The 17,389-nt window shown below is 55.5% G+C and overlaps 1 pseudogene; it reads right to left on the bottom strand.

The window, feature by feature from the left end:
• Positions 1 to 361: 361 nt before the first annotated feature.
• On the bottom strand, positions 362 to 16,913 carry LOC139257676 (uncharacterized; annotated as a pseudogene).
• Between the last annotated feature and the right edge of the window lie 476 nt (positions 16,914 to 17,389).

Below are 17,389 nucleotides of genomic sequence, written 5' to 3'. Positions count from 1 at the left end.
AGTGGGGATTGGACTGTGGGATTGGTGAGTGGGGATTGGAGAGTGGGGATTGGTGAGTGGGAGTGGGGATTGGTGAGTGGGATTGGTGAGAGGGGATTGGTTAGTGGGGATTGGTGAGTGGGAGTGGAGATTGGTGAGTGGGATTGGTGAGAGGGGATTGGTGAGTGGGGATTGGTGAATGGGACCGGGGTCCGGTGAGTGGAATTGGTGAGTGTGATTGGGGATTGGTGAGTGGGAGTGGGGATTGGTGAGTGGGAGTGGGGATTGGTGAGTGGGATTGGTGAGTGGGATTGGTGAGTGGGAGTGGGGATTGGTGAGTGGGATTGGTGAGTGGGCATGGGGATTGGTGAGTGGGATTGGTGAGTGGGATTGGGGATTGGTGAGTGGGATTAGTGAGTGGGAGTGGGGATTGGTGAGTGGGATTGGTGCGATGGAGCGGGGATTGGTGAGTGGGATTGGTGAGAGGGGATTGGTGAGTGGGGATTGGTGAGTGGGAGTGGGGATTGGTGAGTGGATTGGTGAGTGGGATTGGTGAGTGGGAGTGGGGATTGGTGATTGGGTTGATGAGAGGGGATTAGTGAGTGGGGATTGGTGAGTGGGAGTGGGGATTGTGAGTGGAGACTGGTGAGTGGGATTGGTGAGTGGGAGTGGGGATTGGTGAGTGGGATTGGTGAGAGGGGATTGGTGAGTGGGGATTGGTGAATGGGAGCGGGAATTGGTGAGTGGGATTGGTGAGTGGGAGTGGGGATTGGTGAGTGGGATTGGTAAGTGGGAGTGGGGATTGGTGAGTGGGATTGGTGAGTGGGAGTGGGATTGGTGAGTGGGATTGGTGAGTGGCAGTGGGGATTGGTGAGTGGGATTGGGGATTGGTGAGTGGGATTGGTGAGAGGGTTTTGGTGAGTGGGGATTGGTGAGTGGGAGTGGGGATTGGTGAGTGGGATTGGTGAGTGGGAGTGGGGATTGGTGAGTGGGATTGGTGAGTGGGTTTGGTGAGTGTGAGTGGAGATTGGTGAATGGGAGTGGGGATTGGTGGGTGGGATTGGTGAGTGGGATTGGTGAGTGGGAGTGGGGATTGGTGAGTGGGATTGGTGAGTGGGTTTGCTGAGTGTGAGTGGAGATTGGTGAATGGGAGTGGTGATTGGTGGGTGAGAGTAGGGATTGGTGAGTGGGATTGGATAGTGTGAGTGGGGATTGGTGAGTGGGTGTGGGGATTGGTGAATGGGTGTGGGGATTGGTGAGTGGGATTGGTGAGTGGGATTGGTGAGTGGGATTGGTGAGTGGGAGTGGGGATTGGTGAGTTGGATTGGTGAGTGGGACTGGGGTTTGGTGAGTGGGATTGGTGAGTGGGAGTGGGGATTGGTGAGTGGGATTGGTGATTGGGAGTGGGGATTGGTTAGTGGGATTGGTGAGTGGGATTGGTGAGTGGCAGTGGGGATTGGTGAGTGGGATTGGTGAGAGGGGATTGGTGAGTGGGGATTGGTGAGTGGGAGTGGGGATTGGTGAGTGGGATTGGTGAGTGGGAGTGGGGATTGGTGAGTGGGATTGGTGAGTGGGTTTGGTGAGTGTGAGTGGAGATTTGTGAATGGGAGTGGGGATTGGTGGGTGAGAGTAGGGATTGGTGAGTGGGATTGGATAGTGTGAGTGGGGATTGGTGAGTGGGTGTGGGGATTGGTGAATGTGTGTGGATTGATGAGTGGGATTGGTGAGTGGGATTGGTGAGTGGGATTGGTGTGTGGGAGTGGGGATTGCTGAGTTGGATGGTGAGTGGGACTGGGGTTTGGTGAGTGGGATTGGTGAGTGGGAGTGGGGATTGGTGAGTGGGATTGGTGATTGGGATTGGGGATTGGTTAGTGGGATTGGTGAGTGGGATTGGTGATTGGGAGTGGGGATTGGTGAGTGGCTTTGGTGAGTGGAATGGTGAGTGGGTTTGGTGAGTGTGAGTGGGGATTGGTGAGTGGGAGTGGGGATTGGTGAGTGGGAGTGGGGATTGGTGAGTGGGATTGGTGAGTGGGATTGGTAATTGGAGTGGGGATTGGTGAGTGGGATTGGTGAGAGGGGATTAGTGAGTGGGGATTGGTGAGTGGGAGTGGGGATTGGTGAGTGGAGATTGGTGAGTGGGATTGGTGAGTGGGAGTGGGGATTGGTGAGTGGGATTGGTGAGAGGGGATTGGTGAGTGGGGATTGGTAAATGGGAGCGGGGATTGGTGAGTGGGATTGGTAAGTGGGAGTGGGGATTGGTGAGTGGGATTGGTGAGTGGGATTGGTGAGTGGGATTGGTGAGTGGGAGTGGAGATTGGTGAGTGGGATTGGTGAGTGGGAGTGGAGATTGCTGAGTGGGATTGGTGAGTGGGAGTGGGGGATTGATGAGTGGGATTGGTGAGTGGGAGTGGGGATTGGTGAGTGGGATTATTGAGAGGGAGCGGGGAGTGGTGAGTGAGATTGGTGAGTGGGAGTGGGCATTTGTGAGTGGGATTGGTGAGTGGGAGTGGGATTGGTCAGTGGGATTGGTGAGAGGGGATTGGTAAGTGGGGATTGGTGAGTGGGAGTGGGGATTGGTGAGTGGGATTGGTGAGTGGGATTGGTAATTGGGAGTGGGGATTGGTGAGTGGGATTGGTGAGAGGGGATTAGTGAGTGGGGATTGGTGAGTGGGAGTGGGGATTGGTGAGTGGAGATTGGTGAGTGGGATTGGTGAGTGGGAGTGGGGATTGGTGAGTGGGATTGGTGAGAGGGGATTGGTGAGTGGGGATTGGTGAATGGGAGCGGGAATTGGTGAGTGGGATTGGTGACTGGGAGTGGGGATTGGAGAGTGGGATGGAAAGTGGGAGGGGATTGGTGAGTGGGATTGGTGAGTGGGAGTGGGATTGGTGAGTGGGATTGGTGAGTGGCAGTGGGGATTGGTGAGTGGGATTGGGGATTGGTGAGTGGGATTGGTGAGAGGGGATTGGTGAGTGGGGATTGGTGAGTGGGAGTGGGGATTGGTGAGTGGGATTGGTGAGTGGGAGTGGGGATTGGTGAGTGGGATGGTGAGTGGGTTTGGTGAGTGTGAGTGGAGATTGGTGAATGGGAGTGGGGATTGGTGGGTGGGATGGTGAGTGGGATTGGGAGTGGGAGTGGGGATTGGTGAGTGGGATTGGTGAGTGGGTTTGGTGAGTGTGAGTGGAGATTGGTGAATGGGAGTGGGGATTGGTGGGTGAGAGTAGGGATTGGTGAGTGGGATTGGATAGTGTGAGTGGGGATTGGTGAGTGGGAGTGGGGATTGGTGATGGGTGTGGGGATTGGTGAGTGGGATTGGTGAGTGGGATTGGTGAGTGGGATTGGTGAGTGGGAGTGGGGATTGGTGAGTTGGATTGGTGAGTGGGACTGGGGTTTGGTGAGTGGGATTGGTGAGTGGGAGTGGGGATTGGTGAGTGGGATTGGTGATTGGGAGTGGGGATTGGTTAGTGGGATTGGTGAGTGGGATTGGTGAGTGGCAGTGGGGATTGGTGAGTGGGATTGGTGAGAGGGGATTGGTGAGTGGGGATTGGTGAGTGGGAGTGGGGATTGGTGAGTGGGATTGGTGAGTGGGAGTGGGGATTGGTGAGTGGGATTGGTGAGTGGGTTTGGTGAGTGTGAGTGGAGATTTGTGAATGGGAGTGGGGATTGGTGGGTGAGAGTAGGGATTGGTGAGTGGGATTGGATAGTGTGAGTGGGGATTGGTGAGTGGGTGTGGGATTGGTGAATGGGTGTGGGGATTGATGAGTGGGATGGTGAGTGGGATTGGTGAGTGGGAATTGGTGAGTGGGAGTGGGGATTGCTGAGTTGGATTGGGTGTGAGTGGGACTGGGTTTTGGTGAGTGGGATTGGTGAGTGGGAGTGGGGATTGGTGAGTGGGATTGGTGATTGGGAGTGGGGATTGGTTAGTGGGATTGGTGAGTGGGATTGGTGATTGGGAGTGGGGATTGGTGAGTGGCTTTGGTGAGTGGGATTGGTGAGTGGGTTTGGTGAGTGTGAGTGGGGATTGGTGAGTGGGAGTGGGGATTGGTGAGTGGGAGTGGGGATTGGTGAGTGGGATTGGTGAGTGGGATTGGTGAGTGGGATTGGTGAGTGGGAGTGGAGATTGGTGAGTGGGATAGGTGAGTGGGAGTGGGGATTTGTGAGTGGGATTGGTGAGTGGGAGTGGGGATTGGTGAGTGGGATTGGTGAGTGGGAGTGGTTATTGGTGAGTGGGATTGGTGAGAGGGGCGGGATTGGTGAGTGGGATTGGTGAGTTGGAGTGGGGATTGGTGAGTGGGATTGGTGAGTGGGATTGGTGAGTGGGAGTGGGGATTGGTGAGTGGGATTGGTGAGAGGGGATTGGTGAGTGGCGATTGGTGAGTGGGAGTGGGGATTGGTGAGTGGGATTGGTGAGTGGGATTGGTGAGTGGGAGTGGGGATTGGTGAGTGGGATTGGTGAGAAGGGATTAGTGAGTGGGGATTGGTGAGTGGGAGTGGGGATTGGTGAGTGGAGATTGGTGAGTGGGATGGTGAGTGGAAGTGGGGATTGGTGAGTGGGATTGGTGAGAGGGGATTGGTGAGTGGGGATTGGTGAATGGGAGCGGGGATTGCTAAGTGGGATTGGTGAATGGGAGTGGGATTGGTGAGTGGGATTGGTAAGTGGGAGTGGGGATTGGTGAGTGGGATTGGTGAGTGGGAGTGGGATTGGTGAGTGGGATTGGTGAGTGGGAGTGGGGATTGGTGAGTGGGATTGGTGAGAGGGGATTGGTGAGTGGGGATTGGTGAGTGGGAGTGGGGATTGGTGAGTGGGGATTGGTGAGTGGGATTGGTGAGTGGGAGTGGGGATTGGTCTGTGGGATTGGTGAGTGGGGATTGGTGAGTGGGGATTGGTGAGTGGGAGTGGGGATTGGTGAGTGGGATTGGTGAGAGGGGATTGGTTAGTGGGGATTGGTGAGTGGGAGTGGGAATTGGTGAGTGGGATTGGTGAGAGGGGATTGGTGAGTGGGGATTGGTGAATGGGACCGGGGTCCGGTGAGTGGAATTGGTGAGTGTGATTGGGGATTGGTGAGTGGGAGTGGGGATTGGTGAGTGGGAGTGGGGATTCGTGAGTGGGATTGGTGAGTGGGATTGGTGAGTGGGATTGGTGAGTGGGAGTGGGGATTGGTGAGTGGGATTGGTGAGTGGGCGTGGGGATTGGTGAGTGGGATTGGTGAGTGAGATTGGGGATTGGTGAGTGGCATTGCTAAGTGGGAGTGGGGATTGATGAGTGTGATTGGTGCGAGGGAGCGGCGATTGGTGAGTGGGATTGGGGAGTGGGAGTGGGGATTGGTTAGTGGGATTGGTGAGTGGGATTGGTGAGTGGGAGTGGGGATTGGTGAGTGGCTTTGGTGAGTGGGATTGCTGAGTGGGTTTGGTGAGTATGAGTGGCGATTGGTGAGTGGGAGTGGGGATTGGTGAGTGGGATTGTTGAGTGTGAGTGGGGATTGGTGAGTGGGAGTGGGGATTGGTGAGTGGGAGTGGGGATTGGTGAGTGGGATTGGTGAGTGGGATTGGTGAGTGGGATTGGTGAGTGGGAGTGGAGATTGGTGAGTGGGATTGGTGAGTGGGAGTGGGGATTGGTGAGTGGGATTGGTGAGTGGGAGTGGGGATTGATGAGTGGGATTGGTGAGTGGGAGTGGGGATTGGTGAGTGGGATTATTGAGAGGGAGCGGGGATTGGTGAGTGAGATTGGTGAGTGGGAGTGGGGATTTGTGAGTGGGATTGGTGAGTGGGAGTGGGGATTGGTCAGTGGGATTGGTGAGAGGGGATTGGTAAGTGGGGATTGGTGAGTGGGAGTGGGGATTGGTGAGTGGGATTGGTGAGTGGGATTGGTAATTGGGAGTGGGGATTGGTGAGTGGGATTGGTGAGAGGGGATTAGTGAGTGGGATTGGTGAGTGGGAGTGGGGATTGGTGAGTGGAGATTGGTGAGTGGGATTGGTGAGTGGGAGTGGGGATTGGTGAGTGGGATTGGTGAGAGGGGATTGGTGAGTGGGGATTGGTAAATGGGAGCGGGATTGGTGAGTGGGATTGGTAAGTGGGAGTGGGGATTGGTGAGTGGGATTGGTGAGTGGGTGTGGGATTGGTGAATGGGATTGGTGAGTGGGAGTGGAGATTGGTGAGTGGGATTGTTGAGTGTGAGTGGGGATTGGTGAGTGGGAGTGGGGATTGGTGAGTGGGAGTGGGGATTGGTGAGTGGGATTGGTGAATGGGATTGGTGAGTGGGTTTGGTGAGTGTGAGTGGCGATTGGTGAGTGGGATTGTTGAGTGTGAGTGGGGATTGGTGAGTGGGAGTGGGGATTGGTGAGTTGGATTGGTGAGTGGGACTGGGGTTTGGTGAGTGGGATTGGTGAGTGGGAGTGGGGATTGGTGAGTGGGATTGGTGATTGGGAGTGGGGATTGGTGAGTGGCTTTGGTGAGTGGGAGTGGCGATTGGTGAGTGGGATTGTTGAGTGGGATTGGTGAGTGGGATTGGTGAGTGGGAGTGGAGATTGGTGAGTGGGATAGGTGAGTGGGAGTGGGGATTGGTGAGTGGGATTGGTGAGTGGGAGTGGGGATTGGTGAGTGGGATTGGTGAGTGGGAGTGGTTATTGGTGAGTGGGATTGGTGAGAGGTAGCGGGGATTGGTGAGTGGGATTGGTGAGTGGGAGTGGGGATTGGTGAGTGGGATTGGTGAGTGGGATTGGTGAGTGGGAGTGGGGATTAGTGAGTGGGATTGGTGAGAGGGGATTGGTGAGTGGCGATTGGTGAGTGGGAGTGGGGATTGGTGAGTGGGAATGGTGAGTGGGATTGGTGAGTGGGAGTGGGGATTGGTGAGTGGGATTGGTGAGAGGGGATTAGTGAGTGGGGATTGGTGAGTGGGAGTGGGGATTGGTGACTGGAGATTGGTGAGTGGGAATTGGTGTGTGGAAGTGGGGATTGGTGAGTGTGATTGGTGAGAGGGATTGGTGAGTGGGGATTGGTGAATGGGAGCGGGGATTGCTAAGTGGGATTGGTGAATGGGAGTGGGGATTGGTGAGTGGGATTGGTAAGTGGGAGTGGGGATTGGTGAGTGGGATTGGTGAGTGGAGAGTGGGATTGGTGAGTGGGATTGGTGAGTGGGAGTGGGGATTGGTGAGTGGGATTGGTGAGAGGGGATTGGTGAGTGGGGATTGGTGAGTGGGAGTGGGGATTGGTGAGTGGGGATTGGTGAGTGGGATTGGTGAGTGGGAGTGGGGATTGGTCTGTGGGATTGGTGAGTGGGGATTGGTGAGTGGGGATTGGTGAGTGGGAGTGGGGATTGGTGAGTGGGATTGGTGAGAGGGGATTGGTTAGTGGGGATTGGTGAGTGGGAGTGGGAATTGGTGAGTGGGATTGGTGAGAGGGGATTGGTGAGTGGGGATTGGTGAATGGGACCGGGGTCCGGTGAGTGGAATTGGTGAGTGTGATTGGGGATTGGGAGTGGGAGTGGGGATTGGTGAGTGGGAGTGGGGATTCGTGAGTGGGATTGGTGAGTGGGATTGGTGAGTGGGATTGGTGAGTGGGAGTGGGGATTGGTGAGTGGGATTGGTGAGTGGGCGTGGGGATTGGTGAGTGGGATTGGTGAGTGGGATTGGGATTGGTGAGTGGCAATGCTAAGTGGGAGTGGGGATTGATGAGTGTGATTGGTGCGAGGGAGCGGCGATTCGTGAGTGGGATTGGGGAGTGGGAGTGGGGATTGGTTAGTGGGATTGGTGAGTGGGATTGGTGAGTGGGAGTGGGGATTGGTGAGTGGCTTTGGTGAGTGGGATTGCTGAGTGGGTTTGGTGAGTATGAGTGGCGATTGGTGAGTGGGAGTGGGGATTGGTGAGTGGGATTGTTGAGTGTGAGTGGGGATTGGTGAGTGGGAGTGGGGATTGGTGAGTGGGAGTGGGGATTGGTGAGTGGGATTGGTGAGTGGGATTGAAGAGTGGGATTGGTGAGTGGGAGTGGAGATTGGTGAGTGGGATTGGTGAGTGGGAGTGGGAATTGGTGAGTGGGATTGGTGAGTGGGAGTGGGGATTGGTGAGTGGATTGGTGAGTGGGAGTGGGGATTGGTGAGTGGATTATTGAGAGGGAGCGGGATTGGTGAGTGAGATTGGTGAGTGGGAGTGGGGATTTGTGAGTGGGATTGGTGAGTGGGAGTGGGGATTGGTGAGTGGGATTGGTGAGAGGGGATTGGTAAGTGGGGATTGGTGAGTGGGAGTGGGGATTGGTGAGTGGGATTGGTGAGTGGGATTGGTAATTGGGAGTGGGGATTGGTGAGTGGGATTGGTGAGAGGGGATTAGTGAGTGGGGATTGGTGAGTGGGAGTGGGGATTGGTGAGTGGAGATTGGTGAGTGGGATTGGTGAGTGGGAGTGAGGATTGGTGAGTGGGATTGGTGAGAGGGGATTGGTGAGTGGGGATTGGTAAATGGGAGCGGGGATTGGTCAGTGGGATTGGTAAGTGGGAGTGGGGATTGGTGAGTGGGATTGGTGAGTGGGTGTGGGATTGGTGAATGGGATTGGTGAGTGGGAGTGGAGATTGGTGAGTGGGATTGTTGAGTGTGAGTGGGGATTGGTGAGTGGGAGTGGGGATTGGTGAGTGGGAGTGGGGATTGGTGAGTGGGATTGGTGAGTGGGATTGGTGAGTGGGTTTGGTGAGTGTGAGTGGCGATTGGTGAGTGGGATTGTTGAGTGTGAGTGGGGATTGGTGAGTGGGAGTGGGGATTGGTGAGTGGGAGTGGGGATTGGTGAGTGGGATTGGTGAGTGGGATTGGTGAGTGGGTTTGGTGAGTGTGAGTGGAGATTGGTGAGTGGGATTGTTGAGTGTGAGTGGGGATTGGTGAGTGGGATTGGTGAGTGGGTGTGGGATTGGTGAATGGGATTGGTGAGTGGGAGTGGAGATTGGTGAGTGGGATTGTTGAGTGTGAGTGGGGATTGGTGAGTGGGAGTGGGGATTGGTGAGTGGGAGTGGGGATTGGTGAGTGGGATTGGTGAGTGGGATTGGTGAGTGGGTTTGGTGAGTGTGAGTGGAGATTGGTGAGTGGGATTGTTGAGTGTGAGTGGGGATTGGTGAGTGGGATTGGTGAGTGGGTGTGGGATTGGTGAATGGGATTGGTGAGTGGGAGTGGAGATTGGTGAGTGGGATTGTTGAGTGTGAGTGGGGATTGGTGAGTGGGAGTGGGGATTGGTGAGTGGGAGTGGGGATTGGTGAGTGGGATTGGTGAGTGGGATTGGTGAGTGGGTTTGGTGAGTGTGAGTGGAGATTGGTGAGTGGGATTGTTGAGTGTGAGTGGGGATTGGTGAGTGTGAGTGGGGATTGGTGAGTGGGAGTGGGGATTGGTGAGTGGGATTGGTGAGTGGGATTGGTGAGTGGGAGTGGTGAGTGGGAGTGGAGATTGGTGAGTGGGATTGGTGAGTGGGAGTGGGGATTGGTGAGTGGGATTGGTGAGTGGGATTGGTGAGTGGGAGTGGGGATTAGTGAGTGGGATTGGTGAGAGGGGATTGGTGAGTGGTGATTGGTGAGTGGGAGTGGGGATTGGTGAGTGGGATTGGTGAGTGGGATTGGTGAGTGGGAGTGCGGATTGGTGAGTGGGATTGGTGAGAGGGGATTAGTGAGTGGGGATTGGTGAGTGGGAGTGGGGATTGGTGAGTGGAGATTGGTGAGTGGGATTGGTGTGTGGAAGTGGGGATTGGTGAGTGTGATTGGTGAGAGGGGATTGGTGAGTGGGGATTGGTGAATGGGAGCGGGGATTGCTAAGTGGGATTGGTGAATGGGAGTGGGGATTGGTGAGTGGGATTGGTAAGTGGGAGTGGGGATTGGTGAGTGGGATTGGTGAGTGGAGTGGGATTGGTGAGTGGGATTGGTGAGTGGGAGTGGGGATTGGTGAGTGGGATTGGTGAGAGGGGATTGGTGAGTGGGGATTGGTGAGTGGGAGTGGGGATTGGTGAGTGGGGATTGGTGAGTGGGATTGGTGAGTGGGAGTGGGGATTGGTCTGTGGGATTGGTGAGTGGGGATTGGTGAGTGGGGATTGGTGAGTGGGAGTGGGGATTGGTGAGTGGGATTGGTGAGAGGGGATTGGTTAGTGGGGATTGGTGAGTGGGAGTGGGATTGGTGAATGGGATTGGTGAGTGGGAGTGGAGATTGGTGAGTGGGATTGTTGAGTGTGAGTGGGGATTGGTGAGTGGGAGTGGGGATTGGTGAGTGGGAGTGGGGATTGGTGAGTGGGATTGGTGAGTGGGATTGGTGAGTGGGTTTGGTGAGTGTGAGTGGAGATTGGTGAGTGGGATTGTTGAGTGTGAGTGGGGATTGGTGAGTGGGATTGGTGAGTGGGTGTGGGATTGGTGAATGGGATTGGTGAGTGGGAGTGGAGATTGGTGAGTGGGATTGTTGAGTGTGAGTGGGGATTGGTGAGTGGGAGTGGGGATTGGTGAGTGGGAGTGGGGATTGGTGAGTGGGATTGGTGAGTGGGATTGGTGAGTGGGTTTGGTGAGTGTGAGTGGAGATTGGTGAGTGGGATTGTTGAGTGTGAGTGGGGATTGGTGAGTGTGAGTGGGGATTGGTGAGTGGGAGTGGGGATTGGTGAGTGGGATTGGTGAGTGGGATTGGTGAGTGGGATTGGTGAGTGGGAGTGGAGATTGGTGAGTGGGATTGGTGAGTGGGAGTGGGGATTGGTGAGTGGGATTGGTGAGTGGGATTGGTGAGTGGGAGTGGGGATTAGTGAGTGGGATTGGTGAGAGGGGATTGGTGAGTGGTGATTGGTGAGTGGGAGTGGGGATTGGTGAGTGGGATTGGTGAGTGGGATTGGTGAGTGGGAGTGCGGATTGGTGAGTGGGATTGGTGAGAGGGGATTAGTGAGTGGGGATTGGTGAGTGGGAGTGGGGATTGGTGAGTGGAGATTGGTGAGTGGGATTGGTGTGTGGAAGTGGGGATTGGTGAGTGTGATTGGTGAGAGGGGATTGGTGAGTGGGGATTGGTGACTGGGAGCGGGGATTGCTAAGTGGGATTGGTGCATGGGAGTGGGGATTGGTGAGTGGGATTGGTAAGTGGGAGTGGGGATTGGTGAGTGGGATTGGTGAGTGGGAGTGGGATTGGTGAGTGGGATTGGTGAGTGGCGTGGGGATTGGTGAGTGGGATTGGTGAGAGGGGATGGTGAGTGGGGATTGGTGAGTGGGAGTGGGGATTGGTGAGTGGGGATTGGTGAGTGGGATTGGTGAGTGGGAGTGGGGATTGGTCTGTGGATTGGTGAGTGGGGATTGGTGAGTGGGGATTGGTGAGTGGGAGTGGGGATTGGTGAGTGGGATTGGTGAGAGGGGATTGGTTAGTGGGGATTGGTGAGTGGGAGTGGGAATTGGTGAGTGGGATTGGTGAGAGGGGATTGGTGAGTGGGAATTGGTGAATGGGCCGGGGTCCGGTGAGTGGAATTGGTGAGTGTGATTGGGGATTGGTGAGTGGGAGTGGGGATTGGTGAGTGGGAGTGGGGATTCGTGAGTGGGATTGGTGAGTGGAGGATTGGTGAGGGATGGGGGAGAGGGATTGGAGAGTGGATTGGTGAGTGGTGAGGCTTGTGGTGGCGGGATTGGTGAGTGGGATTGGTGAGTGGGATTGGGGATTGGTGAGTGGCATTGCTAAGTGGGAGTGGGGATTGATGAGTGTGATTGGTGCGAGGGAGCGGCGATTCGTGAGTGGGATTGGGGAGTGGGAGTGGGGATTGGTTAGTGGGATTGGTGAGTGGGATTGGTGAGTGGGAGTGGGGATTGGTGAGTGGCTTTGGTGAGTGGGATTGCTGAGTGGGTTGGTGAGTATGAGTGGCGATTGGTGAGTGGGAGTGGGGATTGGCGAGTGGGATTGTTGAGTGTGAGTGGGGATTGGTGAGTGGGAGTGGGGATTGGTGAGTGGGAGTGGGGATTGGTGAGTGGGATTGGTGAGTGGGATTGATGAGTGGGATTGGTGAGTGGGAGTGGAGATTGGTGAGTGGGATTGGTGAGTGGGAGTGGGGATTGGTGAGTGGGATTGGTGAGTGGGAGTGGGGATTGGTGAGTGGGATTGGTGAGTGGGAGTGGGGATTGGTGAGTGGGATTATTGAGAGGGAGCGGGGATTGGTGAGTGAGATTGGTGAGTGGGAGTGGGGATTTGTGAGTGGGATTGGTGAGTGGGAGTGGGGATTGGTGAGTGGGATTGGTGAGAGGGGATTGGTAAGTGGGGTTTGGTGAGTGGGAGTGGGGATTGGTGAGTGGGATTGGTGAGTGGGATTGGTAATTGGGAGTGGGGATTGGTGAGTGGGATTGGTGAGAGGGGATTAGTGAGTGGGGATTGGTGAGTGGGAGTGGGGATTGGTGAGTGGAGATTGGTGAGTGGGATTGGTGAGTGGGAGTGGGGATTGGTGAGTGGGATTGGTGAGAGGGATTGGTGAGTGGGGATTGGTAAATGGGAGGCGGGGATTGGTGAGTGGGATTGGTAAGTGGGAGTGGGGATTGGTGAGTGGGATTGGTGAGTGGGTGTGGGATTGGTGAATGGGATTGGTGAGTGGGAGTGGAGATTGGTGAGTGGGATTGTTGAGTGTGAGTGGGGATTGGTGAGTGGGAGTGGGGATTGGTGAGTGGGAGTGGGGATTGGTGAGTGGGATTGGTGAGTGGGATTGGTGAGTGGGTTTGGTGAGTGTGAGTGGCGATTGGTGAGTGGGATTGTTGAGTGTGAGTGGGATTGGTGAGTGGGAGTGGGGATTGGTGAGTGGGAGTGGGGATTGGTGAGTGGGATTGGTGAGTGGGATTGGTGAGTGGGTTTGGTGAGTGTGAGTGGAGATTGGTGAGTGGGATTGTTGAGTGTGAGTGGGGATTGGTGAGTGGGATTGGTGAGTGGGTGTGGGATTGGTGAATGGGATTGGTGAGTGGGAGTGGAGATTGGTGAGTGGGATTGTTGAGTGTGAGTGGGGATTGGTGAGTGGGAGTGGGGATTGGTGAGTGGGAGTGGGGCTTGGTGAGTGGGAATGGTGAGTGGGATGGTGAGTGGGTTTGGTGAGTGTTGAGTGGAGATTGGTGAGTGGGATTGTTGAGTGTGAGTGGGGATTGGTGAGTGGGATTGGAGTGGGTGTGGGATTGGTGAATGGGATTGGTGAGTGGGAGTGGAGATTGGTGAGTGGGATTGTTGAGTGTGAGTGGGGATTGGTGAGTGGGAGTGGGGATTGGTGAGTGGGAGTGGGGATTGGTGAGTGGGATTGGTGAGTGGGATTGGTGAGTGGGTTTGGTGAGTGTGAGTGGAGATTGGTGAGTGGGATTGTTGAGTGTGAGTGGGGATTGGTGAGTGTGAGTGGGGATTGGTGAGTGGGAGTGGGGATTGGTGAGTGGGATTGGTGAGTGGGATTGGTGAGTGGGATTGGTGAGTGGGAGTGGAGATTGGTGAGTGGGATTGGTGAGTGGGAGTGGGGATTGGTGAGTGGGATTGGTGAGTGGGAGTGGGGATTGGTGAGTGGGATTGGTGAGTGGGAGTGGTTATTGGTGAGTGGGATTGGTGAGAGGGAGCGGGGATTGGTGAGTGGGATTGGTGAGTGGGAGTGGGGATTGGTGAGTGGGATTGGTAAGAGGGGATTGGTGAGTGGGGATTGGTGAATGGGAGCGGGGATTGGTGAGTGGGATTGGTGAGTGGGAGTGGGGATTGGTGAGTGGGATTGGTAAGTGGGAGTGGGGATTGGTGAGTGGGATTGGTGAGTGGGAGTGGGATTGGTGAGTGGGATTGGTGAGTGGGAGTGGGGATTGGTGAGTGGGATTGGTGAGAGGGGATTGGTGAGTGGGGCTTGGTGAGTGGGAGTGGAGATTGGTGAGTGGGGATTGGTGAGTAGGATTGGTGAGTGGGAGTGGGGATTGGTCTGTGGATTGGTGAGTGGGGATTGGTGAGTGGGGATTGGTGAGTGGGAGTGGGGGATTGGTGAGTGGGATTGGTGAGAGGGGATTGGTTAGTGGGGATTGGTGAGTGGGAGTGGGGATTGGTGAGTGGGATTGGTGAGAGGGGATTGGTGAGTGGGGATTGGTGAATGGGAGTGGGGATTGGTGAGTGGGAGTGGGGATTGGTGAGTGGGATTGGTGCGAGGGAGCGGGTTTGGTGAGTGGGATTGGTGAGTGTGAGTGGGAATTGGTGAGTGGGAGTGGGGATTAGTGAGTGGGATTGGTGAGTGGGATTGGTGAGTGGGAGTGGGGATTGGTGAGTGGGATTGGTGAGAGGAGATTAGTGAGTGGGATTGGTGAGTGGGAGTGGGGATTGGTGAGTGGGATGGTGAGTGGGAGTGGGGATTGGTGAGTGGATGGAGTGGGAGTGGGATTGGTGAGTGGGATTGGTGAGTGGGAGTGGGGATTGGTGAGTGGGATTGGTGAGAGGGAGTGGGGATTGGTGAGTGTGGGGATTGGTGAGTGGGATTGGTGAGTGGGAGTGGGATTGGTGAGTGGGATTGGTGAATGGGAGCGGGGATTGGTGAGTGGGATTGGTGAGTGGGAGTGGGGATTGGTGAGTGGGATTGGTAAGTGGGAGTGGGGATTGGTGAGTGGGATTGGTGAGTGGGAGTGGGATTGGTGAGTGGGAGTGGGGATTGGTGAGTGGGATTGGTGAGTGGGATTGGTGAGTGGGATTGGTGAGTGGGAGTGGGGATTGGTGAGTGGGATTGGTGAGTGGGCGTGGGGATTGGTGAGTGGGATTGGTGAGTGGGATTGGGGATTGGTGAGTGGCATTGGTGAGTGGGAGTGGGGATTGGTGAGTGTGATTGGTGCGAGGGAGCGGCGATTGGTGAGTGTGATTGGTGAGTGGGAGTGGGGATTGGTGAGTGGGATTGGGGAGTGGGAGTGGGGATTGGTTAGTGGGATTGGTGAGTGGGATTGGTGAGTGGGAGTGGGGATTGGTGAGTGGCTTTGGTGAGTGGGATTGCTGAGTGGGTTTGGTGATTGTGAGTGGCGATTGGTGAGTGGGAGTGGGGATTGGTGAGTGGGATTGTTGAGTGTGAGTGGGGATTGGTGAGTGGGAGTGGGGATTGGTGAGTGGGAGTGGGGATTGGTGAGTGGGATTGGTGAGTGGGATTGGTGAGTGGGATTGGTGAGTGGGAGTGGAGATTGGTGAGTGGGATTGGTGAGTGGGAGTGGGGATTGGTGAGTGGGATTGGTGAGTGGGAGTGGGGATTGGTGAGTGGGATTGGTGAGTGGGAGTGGGGATTGGTGAGTGGGATTGGTGAGAGGGAGCGGGGATTGGTGAGTGAGATTGGTGAGTGGGAGTGGGGATTTGTGAGTGGGATTGGTGAGTGGGGATTGGTGAGTGGGATTGGTGAGAGGGGATTGGTGAGTGGGGATTGGTGAGTGGGAATGGGGATTGGTGAGTGGGATTGGTGAGTGGGATTGGTGATTGGGAGTGGGGCTTGGTGAGTGGGATTGGTGAGAGGGGATTAGTGAGTGGGGATTGGTGAGGGGAATGGGGATTGTTGAGTGGAGATTGGTGAGTGGGATTGTTGAGTGGGAGTGGGGATTGGTGAGTGGGATTGGTGAGAGGGGATTAGTGAGTGGGGATTGGTAAATGGGAGCGGGGATTGGTGAGTGGGATTGGTAATTGGGAGTGGGGATTGGTGAGTGGGATTGGTGAGTGGGTGTGGGATTGGTGAATGGGATTGGTGAGTGGGAGTGGAGATTGGTGAGTGGGATTGTTGAGTGTGAGTGGGGATTGGTGATTGGGAGTGGGGATTGGTGAGTGGGAGTGGGGATTGGTGAGTGGGATTGGTGAGTGGGATTGGTGAGTGGGTTTGGTGAGTGTGAGTGGCGATTGGTGAGTGGGATTGGTGAGAGGGGATTGGTTATTGGTGAGTGGGATTGGTGAGAGGGAGCGGGGATTGGTGAGTGGGATTGGTGAGTGGGAGTGGGGATTGGTGAGTGCGGATTGGTGAGTGGGAGTGGGGATTGGTGAGTGGGAGTGGGGATTGGTGAGTGGGATTGGTGAGTGGCAGTGGGGATTGGTGAGTGGGATTGGTGAGTGGGAGTGGTTATTGGTGAGTGGGATTGGTGAGAGGGAGCGGGGATTGGTGAGTGGGATTGGTGAGTGGGAGTGGGGATTGGTGAGTGGGATTGGTGAGTGGGAGTGGGGATTGGTGAGTGGGATTGGTGAGAGGGGATTGGTGAGTGGGGATTGGTGAGTGGGAGTGGGGATTGGTGAGTGGGATTGGTGAGTGGGATTGGTGAGTGGTAGTGGGGATTGGTGAGTGGGATTGGTGAGAGGGGATTAGTGAGTGGGGATTGGTGAGTGGGAGTGGGGATTGGTGAGTGGAGATTGGTGAGTGGGATTGGTGAGTGGGAGTGGGGATTGGTGAGTGGGATTGGTGAGAGGGGATTGGTGAGTGGGGATTGGTGAATGGGAGCGGGGATTGGTGAGTGGGATTCGTGAGCGGGAGTGGGGATTGGTGAGTGGGATTGGTAAGTGGGAGTGGGGATTGGTGAGTGGGATTGGTGAGTGGGAGTGGGATTGGTGAGTGGGATTGGTGAGTGGGAGTGGGGATTGGTCTGTGGGATTGGTGAGTGGGGATTGGTGAGTGGGGATTGGTGAGTGGGAGTGGGGATTGGTGAGTGGGATTGGTGAGAGGGGATTGGTTAGTGGGGATTGGTGAGTGGGAGTGGGGATTGGTGAGTGGGATTGGTGAGAGGGGATTGGTGAGTGGGGATTGGTGAATGGGACCGGGGTCCGGTGAGTGGAATTGGTGAGTGTGATTGGGGATTGGTGAGTGGGAGTGGGGATTGGTGAGTGGGAGTGGGGATTGGTGAGTGGGATTGGTGAGTGGGATTGGTGAGTGGGATTGGTGAGTGGGAGTGGGGATTGGTGAGTGGGATTGGTGAGTGGGCATGGGGATTGATGAGTGGGATTGGTGAGTGGGATTGGGGATTGGTGAGTGGGATTAGTGAGTGGGAGTGGGGATTGGTGAGTGGGATTGGTGCGAGGGAGCGGGGATTGGTGAGTGGGATTGGTGAGTGTGAGTGGGGATTGGTGAGTGGGAGTGGGGATTAGTGAGTGGGAGTAGGGATTGGTGAGTGGGATTGGTGAGTCGGATTGGTGAGTGGGAGTGGGGATTGGTGAGTGGGATTGGTGAGTGGGATTGGTGAGTGTGAGTGGGGATTGGTGAGTGGGAGTGGGGATTGGTGAATGGGATTGGTGAGTGGGATTGGTGAGTGTGAGTGGGGATTGGTGAGTGGGAGCGGGGATTGGTGAGTGGGATTGGTGAGTGGGAGTTGGAATTGGTGAGTGCGATTGGTGTGTTGGGATTGGTGAGTGGGAGCAGGGATTGATGAGGGGGATTGGTGAGTGGGAGTGGGGATTGGTGAGTGGGATTGGTGAGTGGGTTTGGTGAGTGTGAGTGGGGATTGGTGAGTGGGAGTGGGGATTGTTGA

This window comes from Pristiophorus japonicus, unplaced genomic scaffold (genome assembly GCF_044704955.1).
Source record: "Pristiophorus japonicus isolate sPriJap1 unplaced genomic scaffold, sPriJap1.hap1 HAP1_SCAFFOLD_890, whole genome shotgun sequence".
In the NCBI taxonomy this organism is placed as follows: domain Eukaryota; kingdom Metazoa; phylum Chordata; class Chondrichthyes; family Pristiophoridae; genus Pristiophorus; species Pristiophorus japonicus.
Note: the sequence above shows the minus strand (reverse complement) of the source record. Positions and strands in the feature narration are given on the sequence as shown.